General features: G+C 35.3%; 1 protein-coding gene across 3 annotated transcripts in view; it reads left to right on the top strand.

The window, feature by feature from the left end:
* Positions 1 to 342: 342 nt before the first annotated feature.
* The window catches only part of LOC145664771 (uncharacterized), a 188,198-nt gene continuing 175,021 nt past the window's right edge, over positions 343 to 13,519 (top strand). For 2 of the 3 annotated variants that reach the window (XM_081731717.1, XM_081731716.1), the window contains exon 1: positions 347 to 697. The gene's annotated coding sequence lies outside the window, so the exon portion shown is untranslated. Of the gene's footprint in view, positions 698 to 13,519 lie in introns of all 3 variants that reach the window. The other variant, XM_081731718.1, reaches the window with a different exon arrangement.

The raw sequence follows: 13,519 nt of genomic DNA, 5'->3' as shown, positions 1-13,519 counted from the left end.
TATCAGCACTGATCGCACCCCGGAGAACTATGTTGGCGCTAATAGAATACGAGCATTTAAAGTATCAATTAAAAAAAAAAAAGAAAGAAAGAAAACGATATTTTAGTAATTATGTTGTGGTCTGGACATGTTTGATTTGTACGTTCATTGATTTAATAAATATTGATAATTTGAATGGTCTTCCCAATACCCATACCAATTTAATTAACCTTATTATTTGACACATTTTACCAACTTTTGCATCCCGTAATCCGCTATTGGAAACGAACTTAGAAGAATTTGGAAACGTAACGGGATGAAAATTAGTGGATTTAGATAACAGCTACAGCGCTTCGTGTTTGGGTTCATGTTAACGACAGTTTTGTTCGCCTTGTTTACGAGTGCTCTGTTCGTTATCTCAAAGCAATACGTAATTTTGTTCTGCTGCAAGTGTTCAGTTTGCTGTTTCGAAGTTATATGAGAGAAGAATACAAGGGCTTTCGTTTGTTGTTTTTAAATCAATGTTTGAATGTTGTTGAACGTTACTCATTAAACTAAACTGCAAGTTGTTACAGAAATAATGAACAGCAGCAAGTTATATTTTTAGGTGTCTTATCATAGTTAAAAGAAAACATACACAGAACTATACTATGACAGGAAGTTGTATTCTACCGTAATCAAGACCTAACTTGTTTGAATGGAGCTTTCCATGTAAAAGGTAAGCTTTTTGTCTCTTTCTTCATATAATTAACCAAAATAATAAATAAATAGTGTATTAATAAGCATACCGATACCGTAGGAAATGTATGGAAGCGTTAAAACTGAAGATATGCAGAAAATGTAGTAAAATAGCTGATTGGGTAGAAAGAAAAATAAAAGTTAAGGAAATAATTCGAAGGGACAAACAAGAATCAACGATGGAGATTTTTGAGGAGAGTAATAACAATAAGTAGTGGCGGCTCTTGAAGGAAATCACATGAGTAAAAATTATATATCCCCTACAAGCTAAGGGGAAATCAATTACTTAGTGTTTTTGTCCTACAAAAATTAGGACAGACATTAGGCAAGTATCTCCCCGTAGCTTGTTGAGAATTAAAATTGTAAATTTGCAGATGTAACTTTCGTTAGGCGTCGCTATTGCTCGTAAGGACATTATTTAAGTAAATACCTTATTAACAGAGAGGGCTATTGTTTAGATTTGGGGGGACAGCTTTTCCACCTACTTTTCTTGCGATATTATATTCCGATTCGTTCGTTTTATGGTTTCATACGTTAAATTAGGATCCATAGTATAAGTAGTAGTAGTAGTAGGTACGGATTGGAAGCCCCGGAAGTGTTTGTTGGGTTCTGTTTTCGACATAAAATGGGCAATAACTTCCACTTACCTTTATGGTTAATACAGGTTCCCTACTGCCTTCAAAAAATTGTGTACGATACTTTCTTCACTACTTGAACACCACTATGAACTCATTTCTCCTATAAATCATCCTTTTTCTTTTTTTGCCAGTTTTAGTCTCCCATTACTAAACAGTTACCAGAGAGAGTATAAAAAAATAAGTAGAAGGTAATAAGAGAATGGTAAGAATGTTGTAAATAATAGATGAATTTATAACTTATTTTTTTTCGTCAAAACATCAAAATTAGCAGCCACCTGCGAATGGTCTGCCTATGGTTCTCAATTATTTCAGAGTTGCGGACCCTTTTCTATTTTTAAGGCAAAGTACAGACACCACACTAGGGCGGTTCGAAAAAAATATTTTTTCTATTTCTGGAATGCTATAGTGCGCAAAAGTTGCCATTGGTATAGACAAGAAAAAAGCCAAAAAGAGAATCTTATATATATATATATATATATATATACAGTGGCGTATTTACGATTTTGTTTCGGGAGGGGCTTTGCTAACTTTCGGGGGGGGGCTTTGCCTGAAAATGTGAAAATTCTGGAAGATATTTCATATACTTTACTATAGTAAGTAAGATTTCGGGGGGGGCTTAAGCCCGGAAGCCCCCCCCCCTAAATACGCCACTGTATATATATATATATATATATATATATATATATATATATATATATATATATATATATATAAGATCTTCCGTCCTGCATCGCAGTTGAAATTTGAAAGATTAGGTAAAAACAGTAAATTTTCAATATTTTTCTAAAACTACTGAAGAATATAGGATGATGACCCTATATGGCCTAGAGGTTTCTTCAAGTATGTAAAAACCACTATATAATAAATAAATAATATTTATATAGTATCTTCTGGCCGCATATCGCTGTCAAAAATTTGCGAATTTAGCAAAAATACTACTCACCACAAGGGAGTGGCTGCATTTGGTGTTCCACTAGTAAACCAACTATCCAATGATTAGGGTGTAATGTTTGCTATTGTATTAACAATTTGATAATTTTACATAATTCGTCCCCTACAAATTTCCATTTTCCCCTTTATTTTTTTTTATTCCTAATGACTTTAAACTCTGATTTATGCGGGGCAGCAATGGCACAGTGGTAGAGCGTTAAACTCTTGTGCATGGGGTTCCTGGATAGATCTCAGCTCGCGGGAAGTGAGTTATGTGGTGGACAAGCACCGTGTGTGGGTTTTCCCGGTATTCTTCCATTTCCTCCTACTTTCTTCATTCCACCATTTCATTCATTTCTTATCACTGTGTCCTTTAGCCTAGCCGGCATAACTGTGGAACGTAAATCTTAAAGATTCCATTTTTATTTTTTTTTCTGATTTATGCGAAAATGTAGGAATGGATGATCTTGACAATAGTGTAGCTCTGATGAAGCCATCTCTAGCACTGTGTGTACACACTATGCCGAAAGCTTCCGTCACAAGCTTAACGCATCTGTATGAATATGAGTATGACAGCATGAGTATGACATGGTAGCTTCTTGAAATTCATAACTAGCTTATTGTCTGCTTATAAACTATCTTATTTCGTCATGAGTCAATGGTCTTAACAAAGGAGAAGTAAGATTACAAGTATCCAATTGTATTAATTCGTTGTAATCTTTAGCCACAAAGTTCATGTTTGGTGGTAAAAATGTCTAAGCATCACATTCAAAAGCTACTTTCTTTGCCTTCAAAAGTCGTCTGTACCTAAGCTCTCGTATGTGGTTTGTGTTATCAATCACTATCGCCAAAAGCAAATTTTCGGGATGAGCAAAGTAAGCATTCCGTTCTATAACGGGGTCTAAACTTATTTAAGCTCTTCTGGCTAAGTATCGCGTTTTCTGAATGTTCTCGTAAACATGTTGTGAACTTTCGGTCAAATTGTTGCTCAACTTAATGGTAAACCACATAGGCATATATAACTTTAAGACAAAGGTGACAATTTGCCTCATTATCTGAATTACTTTCCACACTAATGTATAGCCGCAGAACTCTATTAGCTGTAGTGAGCCATTTTGAATGTGACAAAGGGTCAGAGTCACGAACTGAAAAGACTTCAGAGCAGTGCCCTAACTGGATGGATTTTGATATGTCCAGTAAATACAGTTGGTCTTTGCTGAGCCTGTCTACTTCAGGAATCACACAATTGATAAGTTCAAATTCAATAACTGGTAGGGTGTGTGGACACAGAGCTAGAGACAGGGCCGCGGTGGCTTAGTGGTAGAGCGTTCACCTCTGGTGCTTGGGGTCCCGGGTTCGATTTCAGCCCCCGCCAAGTGAACTTTGTGGTGGACAAACACCGTGTGCGTGGGTTTTCTCGGAGTTCTCCCGTTTCCTCCCACTTTCTTCATTCCACCATTTCATTCATTACTCATCATCACAGTCTCCTTTAGCCTAGCCGGCATAACAGTGGGACGTAAAACTCAAAGATTTCATTTTATTTTACAGTGCTAGAGACGGCTTCATCAGTGCTAAGTATAGATCATCCATGCCTACATTTTCGCATAAATCAGAAAAATATGAAAAATGAAATCTTTAAGTTTTACGTCTCACAGTTATGCCGGCGAAGCTAAAGGAGACGGTGATGATGAGAAATGAGCGAAATGAAGAAAGTTTGAGAAAACGAGGGAATCTCGAGAAAACCCACACACACGGTGTTTGTCCGCCACAAAACTCACTTCCCGCGAGCTGGGATCGAACCAAGGATCCTCTGCACCAGAAGTGAACACTTTATCACTGAGCCCCCGCATAAATCAGAGTGTAAAGTCATTAATAATGGACAAAAATAAAGAGGAAAATGGAAATTTGTAAACGATTAACTATGTCAAATTATAAAATTATTAATACAGTAGTAAATAATACACCCTAACCATTGGATGGCTGGTTGGGTAATGGAATTTCAAGCGCAGCCACCTCCTCGTGGTGAGTAGCGTCCTTATTTTACTTATTTTAAGAAAATATAAAAAAAACATGTTAAACTCTCAAATTTTGCTAAATTCGCAAATTTTTAACAGCAATACGCGACTAAAATGTATCATATAAATATAGTTTATTTATTTTAACGTTGTTTTTACATATTTAAGATTCTTTTAGGCTGTATAGGATCCTTGTTGTATATTCTTTATTCGTTTTAAAAACTATTGAAAATTTATTGTTTTTACCTAATTTTTCAAATTTCAACGGTGATGCGGAATGGAAGATATGTAAATAAAAAAAAAAATTTTTCTTATCTATACCAATGGCAACTTTTGCGCACTATAGCGTTCCGGAAATAGAAAAATGAGTTTTTCGAACCACCTACCCCACACCTTTAAACTTTGAAATCTTGGTAGTAACAGTAGTTGACAGAAAGATAGCAATTATAAGAATAGTTAAATTACAAACCTTTATTTTATAAGCATGTAACGTTACAGTACATACATACAGAATATCTATGGCATCTTTTATAAATTACGGTATGTAAATAATGCAACAAACTAACTCTATTTCGGATGGCATTTAGTATCTCCCCCAACTCGTTTCATGGTTCCAGAACCGAGTACCTTGTTTTTGTCTAAATTGTGATAAAGGTAGAAATACAAGGGCCCTGGGGGCTTCTAACTCCCTTCGCTAGTTGTCCCTAGCTCAGCTATATTTTGTAAAGTAAGTAACACACTGTAAATCTTATATCTGCAAGAGTGGGGAGATACTAAATATCAGCCTGAAATTCTTCCATGGACCTAAACGGAAAAGACGGGTCTATAACATAGTTTCTCAACCTATCGTACTTATATCGCTGGTGGTACGCGAACTACTAGTAGGTGGTACTCACGATATCTGTAAAGTTGTGTGAAAAATTATCTTGTCTGAGACGAAACATGAAGTGCGATCGAGTCGAAGACCCAGCTTACGAACTTCTGGCATATTCTTTCATCTGGTGAAGTCAAAAAGTTTAATGTTGAACCAGATTTAAGACTACAATTAAGTTAATTAAAAAAAAACTACCTTGAGAAGTGACAGGTAAAACGAACACAACCTGCACATTGAATTAAGAATGAATTATGTAATATTTCTTTTCTGTGCCTATAACTTCTTAATCTGATTGTAAGTTTACTTCAGAACTGAAATTCCATGATCAGAAATAATAGTATTATTTTGATTTTGAAAAATTGGCATATTTTACGTAATAAACATCTAGTGTGTAGATTCAAAAAGTAATTAATTTTAAAATAATGTATGTCTTTAAAATTAAGCTAAAACTTAGTGACAAAATTAGTCAATAAGTGTGTAATTTTGCTCCTGTGACGAACAAATCCTGCATCTCCATAATAAGCATCACAGTGCTTCATTAATATTCGCTATATTAAATATGGCGGTACATCAATAAGGTTGAAAATTCCTGATCTATGGTCAATTAGAATAGCAGTTGCAGCTCCTATCCGTTATAAGATCAAGTGCAATGTGTGTTCTGTATTGCAGTTTCAACATTTATTTTATAATCATTATTCGTTTTCACCCTAAAAGGCACAATCGTGGGCAGACATTTTTTCAACATTATTGGAAGAATATCAGTTCATTTCAAAATAAGTTTGTTGAAGTTTAGTTCCCCCTTTCAGCACTAGGGCTGTATGAGACATGTAGCCAGACGCGCACCTAGAAATTTTTGTTGGGAGGGGGTCCATAACTACAAGACATTTTGCTTTTTCTATATAGTATTGAACCGTTATTATTCTACACCTGAAAGTCGATAAGTGATTGTTTAGTACTACCATCTAGGCCTATATTCTCAGAAGAAATTATGACACTAGATTGCTTTAGAAGGAAGAGTAGAGATAAAATTTAGGATCAAATTTTTGGGTTACATCAATCATTTCTTACATATATTTGTACAATATATATATATATATATATATATATATATATATATATTGTACAAATATATGTCGAGCTACGAAGTTTAGGGAAGAGAGTCTGCAACCGGTGGGACCACGCGCGGGTACGCCCCTGCATGTAGGCATACCTACAGTTTAAGATTGAATATGAACCATTGTAACACGCTTAAATTTTAATGCTCTTGCAGCGGGATCTAAGCTCGAGCCCCTGTGCATCAAAGGCGCAGAGACCAACCACAATGCCGGAGGAAGAGGTTTCGCAATTAGTGAATAACACGATATTAAAACTTCCTGATAAAAATCTCAACTAAAATGTGATAATTCTAAACCAAGATAAGTATCTGACAAATCAATTATAATTTACCTCAATAAGGGATCATGGTAGCTCAATAATAGAGCGGTCTGTCCGTGGATTTTCTCGAGGTTCTCCGGTTTTCTACCTCAAAAAAAAAAAAAAAAATAAATAAATAAATAAAATAAAAATAAAAATAATAAAAAATAAAAAAGTGGTGGTAATGTAATTTCAAAATAAAGAAAAGCAAATACGATAAAACGCACATACAACAATGATGTTTTGTATTATATACTAGTTCATGAATGGGGCCCCTGTTTAGCATTGGCTTGTAATTGAAGCCTGTTTCTCGGCCCCACTTGTGATGGAATGGGGCCCCGGTAACACAGCCTAACATGTAATCGAATCGTTTCCCAGCCCCACTTGTAATGGGGCCCTGTTAAACCAGCCCGCTTGTAATAGGGGCCCCATCTTCAATAGCTTAAGAATCCATCAAACCTAAATCTGGAACTGCCCACTTGGCACGTGCTTGGATCAAACCATGAACCCTATGCACCAGAATTGAACGTTCTATCACTAAGCAACCACGGCTTAAAATACAATCTTATTTGAGCATTTGAATAATGAACTACTCGAGTGTTTGACAAAGAAATTCCAATAAATTCCTATTGCTTCCGGGCAAAAGTGATCAAAAATAAGGGACAACATCACTGTCACTTGGAAATTTCTGCGTATTATATCTTTCGTGAAAATTACTCTATTGTGATATAATTAAGATTACATTTATTTTATATTACTCAACCATCTCCATTGCTTAGCATTTCAAAATCTAAATAACGTGTCCGTAGGTTTTCCCGGATTTTATTGTTCCCTTCCACATTCTCATTCCACCAATTCTTCCATTACCATTCACTTGTCTTAATGATCATCTCCCTTAGCATAAAAGATATAATCGTGGATCATTAAACTGAAATATTTTATTTAATCTGTGAATAATGACGGTCAGTAGCGTACGCAGGAATTTATTTCGGGGGAGGGGTTCAAACTTAATATAAGGGTATTTTATATTAAAATCCCTAAAACTGCCTCTAAAACTAGGCTAAATTTACACAAATGTCGAAATTTCGAGGAGGGGGGGTTCGGACCCCCCAGGACCTACCACCCCCCTGCGTACGTCCCTGATGACTATAAATTTTCAGTTTTCTCATCTTGAAAAGAAGTTTTACGAGTCATTTCGTAAATAATAATAATAATAATAATAATAATAATAATAATAATAATAAAAACTAGAAAACACATTTAAACTTCCTATTTCTTTCCTGGATGAAGGCAAAGATTTTGACCTGAATTTGAAATCCGTTTTTCTGTATCAGGTCTAGTTGTTGAAAAGAATATTAAATAAAATGATGAAGCTTATTTTAATGAGTAATGAAAACATGTATTGCTAAATAATTATGGAAAATGGCGTTACCTATGCAAGATACAACCAAAAATGCATGGAAAAATAAAACAAGGTATCTTACATTATTATTAGATGTCACTTTTCAATTTTCATCCACTTTGTAGAGTATACACATCATAGGACCAGTGAGAAAATCAAAATTTTGGAGAAGGAAAACATAAATTCACATATGGAGTCATTGCACACTGAGATGAACTATGTAAATCTGTTCAGTCTTACTCTGTGAAACATAATGTTCATTAACATAAGGTAAGAGGCACTCATGTAATGTCACCCTTCTTTTAGGTTTGGGTGTGTGAGGTAAAGTGTCGCGTAATACTTCCACAGTAGGCTGCGAGCATTGTTTGACTACAGTTACCATTTTATTGTTGCTGAAAGATGTGAATTGTCTGGCGAAATCTTTCACCGTGCTCATCCGAAACTGTCTTAGGTTAACAGTAAAAATCAAGATGGCTGTGAAGGAAATGTACTTTAAGCGTCATCAGGCCCGCAACCAGAGGGGGTCTGCCCCCCCATAACTTTTCGTGTCCCTTCCAGACCTCAATACAAAATGCTATTATTAATACAAAAAAAAATGTAGAAGAATTTTTAATGACTTGGGCCCCCTAACATATTCATGGCCCCCAAAACCTCTATGGCTGGCTTCGGGCCTGAGGGTCATGTTACATCCAATCAATTGGTAGTTTAGCAGTAGTTCCTTCACTACTTATGCGTAGCTCTCACTTTTGTGGTTGCTGAGAAAATTACTACCTACCACTGTGAAGAAAGCCCTGCCCTCTTCTCAACGTCACTCAATCTACTTTTGAAATCCTGATCGTTCGGAAACATATATTCTTCCAACTAGGCATCAGATGCGTTTCCAAACTCTTCCTCAAATGCTTGCCTCGAATAGCGATATTTTACTCTATACAATCACTAGAGCAACCCACATTATGCTTTATTTTTTTGCTTAATTATGCTTTATTTTTTTCCAAATTATGCTTTATTATTAATTTCAATCATTGTTTTACATTAATCGTGTATAATGTGTTTTAAATATCTTGATCTATTTATTAATATTTTATTCAACCAATTTCTTTCATATTTAATGAACTTTCTACTTAATGCACTGTAAATAAACCTGCCATATTTTCTTCGTGAGAATACGGGACACCTTAGATCTCCTCCCCCTCCACACTTTCCAACGTAATCCAATAAACTGTAGCTCTGGTTATGAACAACAGCATAATAGGCCGCAGTGGCTCAGTGGTAGAGCGTTCACCTCTGGTGCTTGCGCTCCTTGGTTAGATCGCAGCTCGCTCTAAGTGAGCTTTGTGGTGAGCAAACCCGTGTGTGGGGGGGTTTCTCTGGGTTCTCCCGTTTCTTCCCACTTTATTCATTCCACCATTTCATACATTTTTAATCGTTACCGTCTCCTTTAGCCTAGTAGGCGTAGTAGTGAGACGTAAAACTAAAACTAATTCTTTTTAATTTTTTCAGCAATATAATGGGCTGCAGCTACTTTTCTCTCTTCGTTTCCTGCAATTAAATGTAGAGACTGAAGATGTTTACAATCCAACTACAATAGAATTGCCTTAAAAACTTAAGCTGTCTTTTAAAAATACTTTACAGGAAAAATATTACAATTTGCAAATTATTTATATCAGTGATACAATCTACCTTCAATATTTATTTACATGGCTGTACTTGCCAAAATTACATTTGTCAGTTTAATCTGATAAATACCTGATTTTTCTAACCTTTTTAAAAAAGATTATAATTCTTGTTAACTTATCTAATGTCTTGCTGAAGAAATGTCACTCATCTTTCCTGTGCTTGTAGATGTAGAAACACTCAAAACCATCTTATGTTTGTTTCTATGATGTTGGAGAGTGTCCGACTTTCCATCAGGTGCAATGGAAAAGTAGCATTGCAAATTTCGCTTGCTATCAAGTCGGATAGGGTGGTGTGATAACTTGCTGGAAACTGTTACATGGTACAAGTTTATTGTTCATTCACTAATTACAGGATTCAAAGCAAATGTCAAAATTTTTGATTTTTCACTTTTCTAATAAACTGATATTGATAGCAGAATTGGGATGGAATTAAAATACGGGACATTTGCCTGTCCCGACTAAATTTACGGGGACGCGGGACACTGGGGCCCAAAATCGGAACAGTCCAGTATTTTACGGGGCGTATGGCAGGCTTAACTGTAAAGAGACATCTGTTCGAGTTAGTTTTTCTTATCACTTGTGTGCACCTTAGAGGTGCGTCCAAAAAGTACAGAAAGTGCTCAAGTTCAAGAGTTACACATAACAATACAGTGTGGAGTTCTTGTATACTATTCATTGTTGGCGGAAAGTTTTCTTCTTTTACTTTTTTCTTTTCTCCACATCAAAGAATTACACCGAAAAGAAGTTTATAGGAGTAAAAATAAGCTTTCCATTGTTGCATTGTTATGTTCTCAATGATTTTGCATTATAAATATTGGTTTTAAAAAATAGTAATATAGTATGTTAAACTTGCAGTTAAACAGAAGTTTTCAAGAATTGTGCTATATATTTTAAATTATGCTTTATGCTTTATTTTCTAAAATTATGCTTTATTATGCTTTTAAAATTAGTTTCTTCTGGACCCTTAGTCAGTCACAAACATATTTAAGGTACCAACCATATGTGTAAATTGCTATTATGCTTTTCGGTTGCTCTAACATTCACCAATGAATAAAATAAAATATTCAATAACATGTTATAAATGGAAAGTTCCAATATATAAGAGAATAATAATAGTATCAGTGCTCTATATGAATAGAGTATACTGTATATGATTCGATGAAAGGTAAACGCCGTAATCGAAAATTAACATTTCTAGCTAGACCTAGTTCCATTAATATTATAAATAAAGTTTCAATAAACGTTGAGATGGTCATTGTCTGAAAAAAAAAAAAAAAAACTAAAAGAAACAGTCTATTTATCCTGAAGTTTATGATAGGCATTTTAAAACTTCTCTGAATCGTTCTCATAATGTTAAATATTAAGACAACTTATATGTAACGTGTTTACATTTCTTGAGAGGAAAGGATGCAAACTTTAATCTCTGGAATGCTGACGAGTACTTGATAACGCAGTTTTACATTGTGAAAGGTTTGGTCAGCATATTATTAATAAGAAATGGTTGATATATTATTTCATTGGAAACAAGAGACCTAAATAAGTGTTGCAGTGAATTCAACTCAATCCCTGCTTAACTATTAAAGTTACTCACTTATTTAATATAAAATAGTAAATATTGGTTGATGCTGATCAAAAGAAAATATATTGTAAAAATCACTTATTCTCCAGAAAGAACAAATCTTAAAAGCCACTATTTTAAATATGCTATTCCATCATGAACAACGAAGGAGTGAAAGGTCACTCGTACTCAGAAAGGGCTAAATAAAGTACAAAGTCGTCTGCTTTTTTTTTTAAAAAAATAAATCTATTAGGTTACTGAAAGATAAAGCAAACATCTCTGCAGAGGGAAAGTGGTAATTCTTTTTATACTACTCAATATCGATAGGGATGGGCACGAGCGAGTTTTCATTGAAACTAGACTATTTGAAACAGACAGCTTTGAGCTCGATTCGGAAAATTTCCTCCAACTCGACTCGAATTTGATTCGAGTTTCGAGTAGAGTCCAGCCAAGACTAGCCAAATCCAGCCAAATACTGTGTGGAGTTTCAAGTACTTTCTTCAAGTATCCTACATAGACAATATAATTATCAATGTTACTTACTTACTTACTTACTACTACTACTACTACTACTACTACTTCTTCTTCTTCTTCTTATAATAATAATAATAATAATAATAATAATAATAATAATAATAATAATAATAATAATAATAACGACCCACCGTGTATAAGCATGAAAAATAGACAGTTTGTATCAGATTAAAAACTAGTTGACTGCTGACCTCGGTAGTCGGAAGTCTAGGATTCAAGGACATCGTTCACGAGGTTCTGAGTTTCACATCCGGAGGAGCAAGTATCCGGGCTCGAACCAAAAATTGTTAAAAGAGTGCACCTTCCAAACATGTTCAAAACTGCTCGGCCCGAGTTTAGGGTTCTCAACGGTTCGAGCGGCTTGGCTCACATCTCATTCACTACCGAGCTGATGGCTCACCTGAATCGAGTCGGTGCCTCATCTCAATCGAACCGGCTCGAGCTGTTCGCTCAGTTGAACCGAGCTGAGCCGGTTAACATCACTACCTGAGTTGGGCTTTTGCATGGGCTCAAAACTTCGACCGTGCAGGTCTCAGCCTTGGTGGTAAGAACTACAGTAGGGCCTTGTACTTTTAATAGTGCTCAAGATTTTTGAGGCTGTCTCGTTATAAAAATCCATGGTCGTCTTGTTAATCGAGATGAGACGAGATGCGAGTTACGTTATATTTCTCATAGCTTTTGCTTTCCAGTCTAGTCAGGTAATGATTTCAAAACGAGTTAAACGAGCGAGCCATTTATCAAACTCGACCTCAAAACAAAGACTCGGCTCGGAACTCGACTCGAGAAAATTACCTTTGACTCGACTAGACCCGAATTAGCTTGGAGTTTTCAGTAAAGTCGAGTCGAGTTTTACCTCCACTCGTGCCCATACTAAATAACGAGCTACAATCTTAATATATCAGTTTGCAATTCCAGTGCAATTAGCTTTTTATCTTTATTTCTTGAGTTTCCTTCTACAAATGTTAAAACAATTTTAAAAAGAACTTATTTCCGGCTTCATTGATGAGGAACTTGTTTGTAACAAAGGCAAGATTAGTTTTCAAATCAAAACTGTGATAACTAACTAAATGAAACAGGTGTTCGCTACTGTTAGAGAATTCATTTCTTGTATTTGACAACAATCAAACAATTCATACTGGGATTATTTTACTATTTGCTTTAGTACTGTCCATGTGGCCTTAAACTAATGCGACCTAAACATGATGTATAAATGTAGGATTCAAATAGGTTAGCTAGTAAATTTAACTACCATCATCATGAAGTCTGTTTCCAAAAAGAAATATTTATTTTAAATAATATAGTTATGACAGATTTTGTGGCCCCTCGAAACTTGCCGCTCCGTACAAAGACACGCGTTGTACAAATGGTAGAACCAGCCCTGGGTAACAGAATGCTACCTATACATCAAAAGAGAGCGTAAACCGAATTTACGGGATTGATTCATGTTGTCAGTACTACAGTACTAGAAGAGTTAATAGTAAGCTTGCTGGTTATTATTGTATAGTATTAACGAATGTTCGTGTTTTCGTTGGCCGCGACGGTAACGGCATATTTCCTACCTGTTGGAGTGGCATCTTCTGCGCTGAGATGGACTTCTCATTTAATGGATCCAGTGGCGTCAGGAGATTTTAATAGCTGGGGTGCGTGTGAGAAACATCAAGATTTCGATAAATTAAAATATTGATTTCAATTTTTACTTTCTAAGTCCACAATAATTAAACTTACAGGAGCTAACACACAACATACATATTTCAATATTTAC

The sequence above is a fragment of the Thermobia domestica genome, chromosome 11, assembly GCF_964235325.1.
Source record: "Thermobia domestica chromosome 11, izTheDome1.hap1.1, whole genome shotgun sequence".
Taxonomy (NCBI): Eukaryota; Metazoa; Arthropoda; class Insecta; order Zygentoma; family Lepismatidae; genus Thermobia; species Thermobia domestica.
This window is presented reverse-complemented; position numbering and strand designations above follow the sequence as displayed.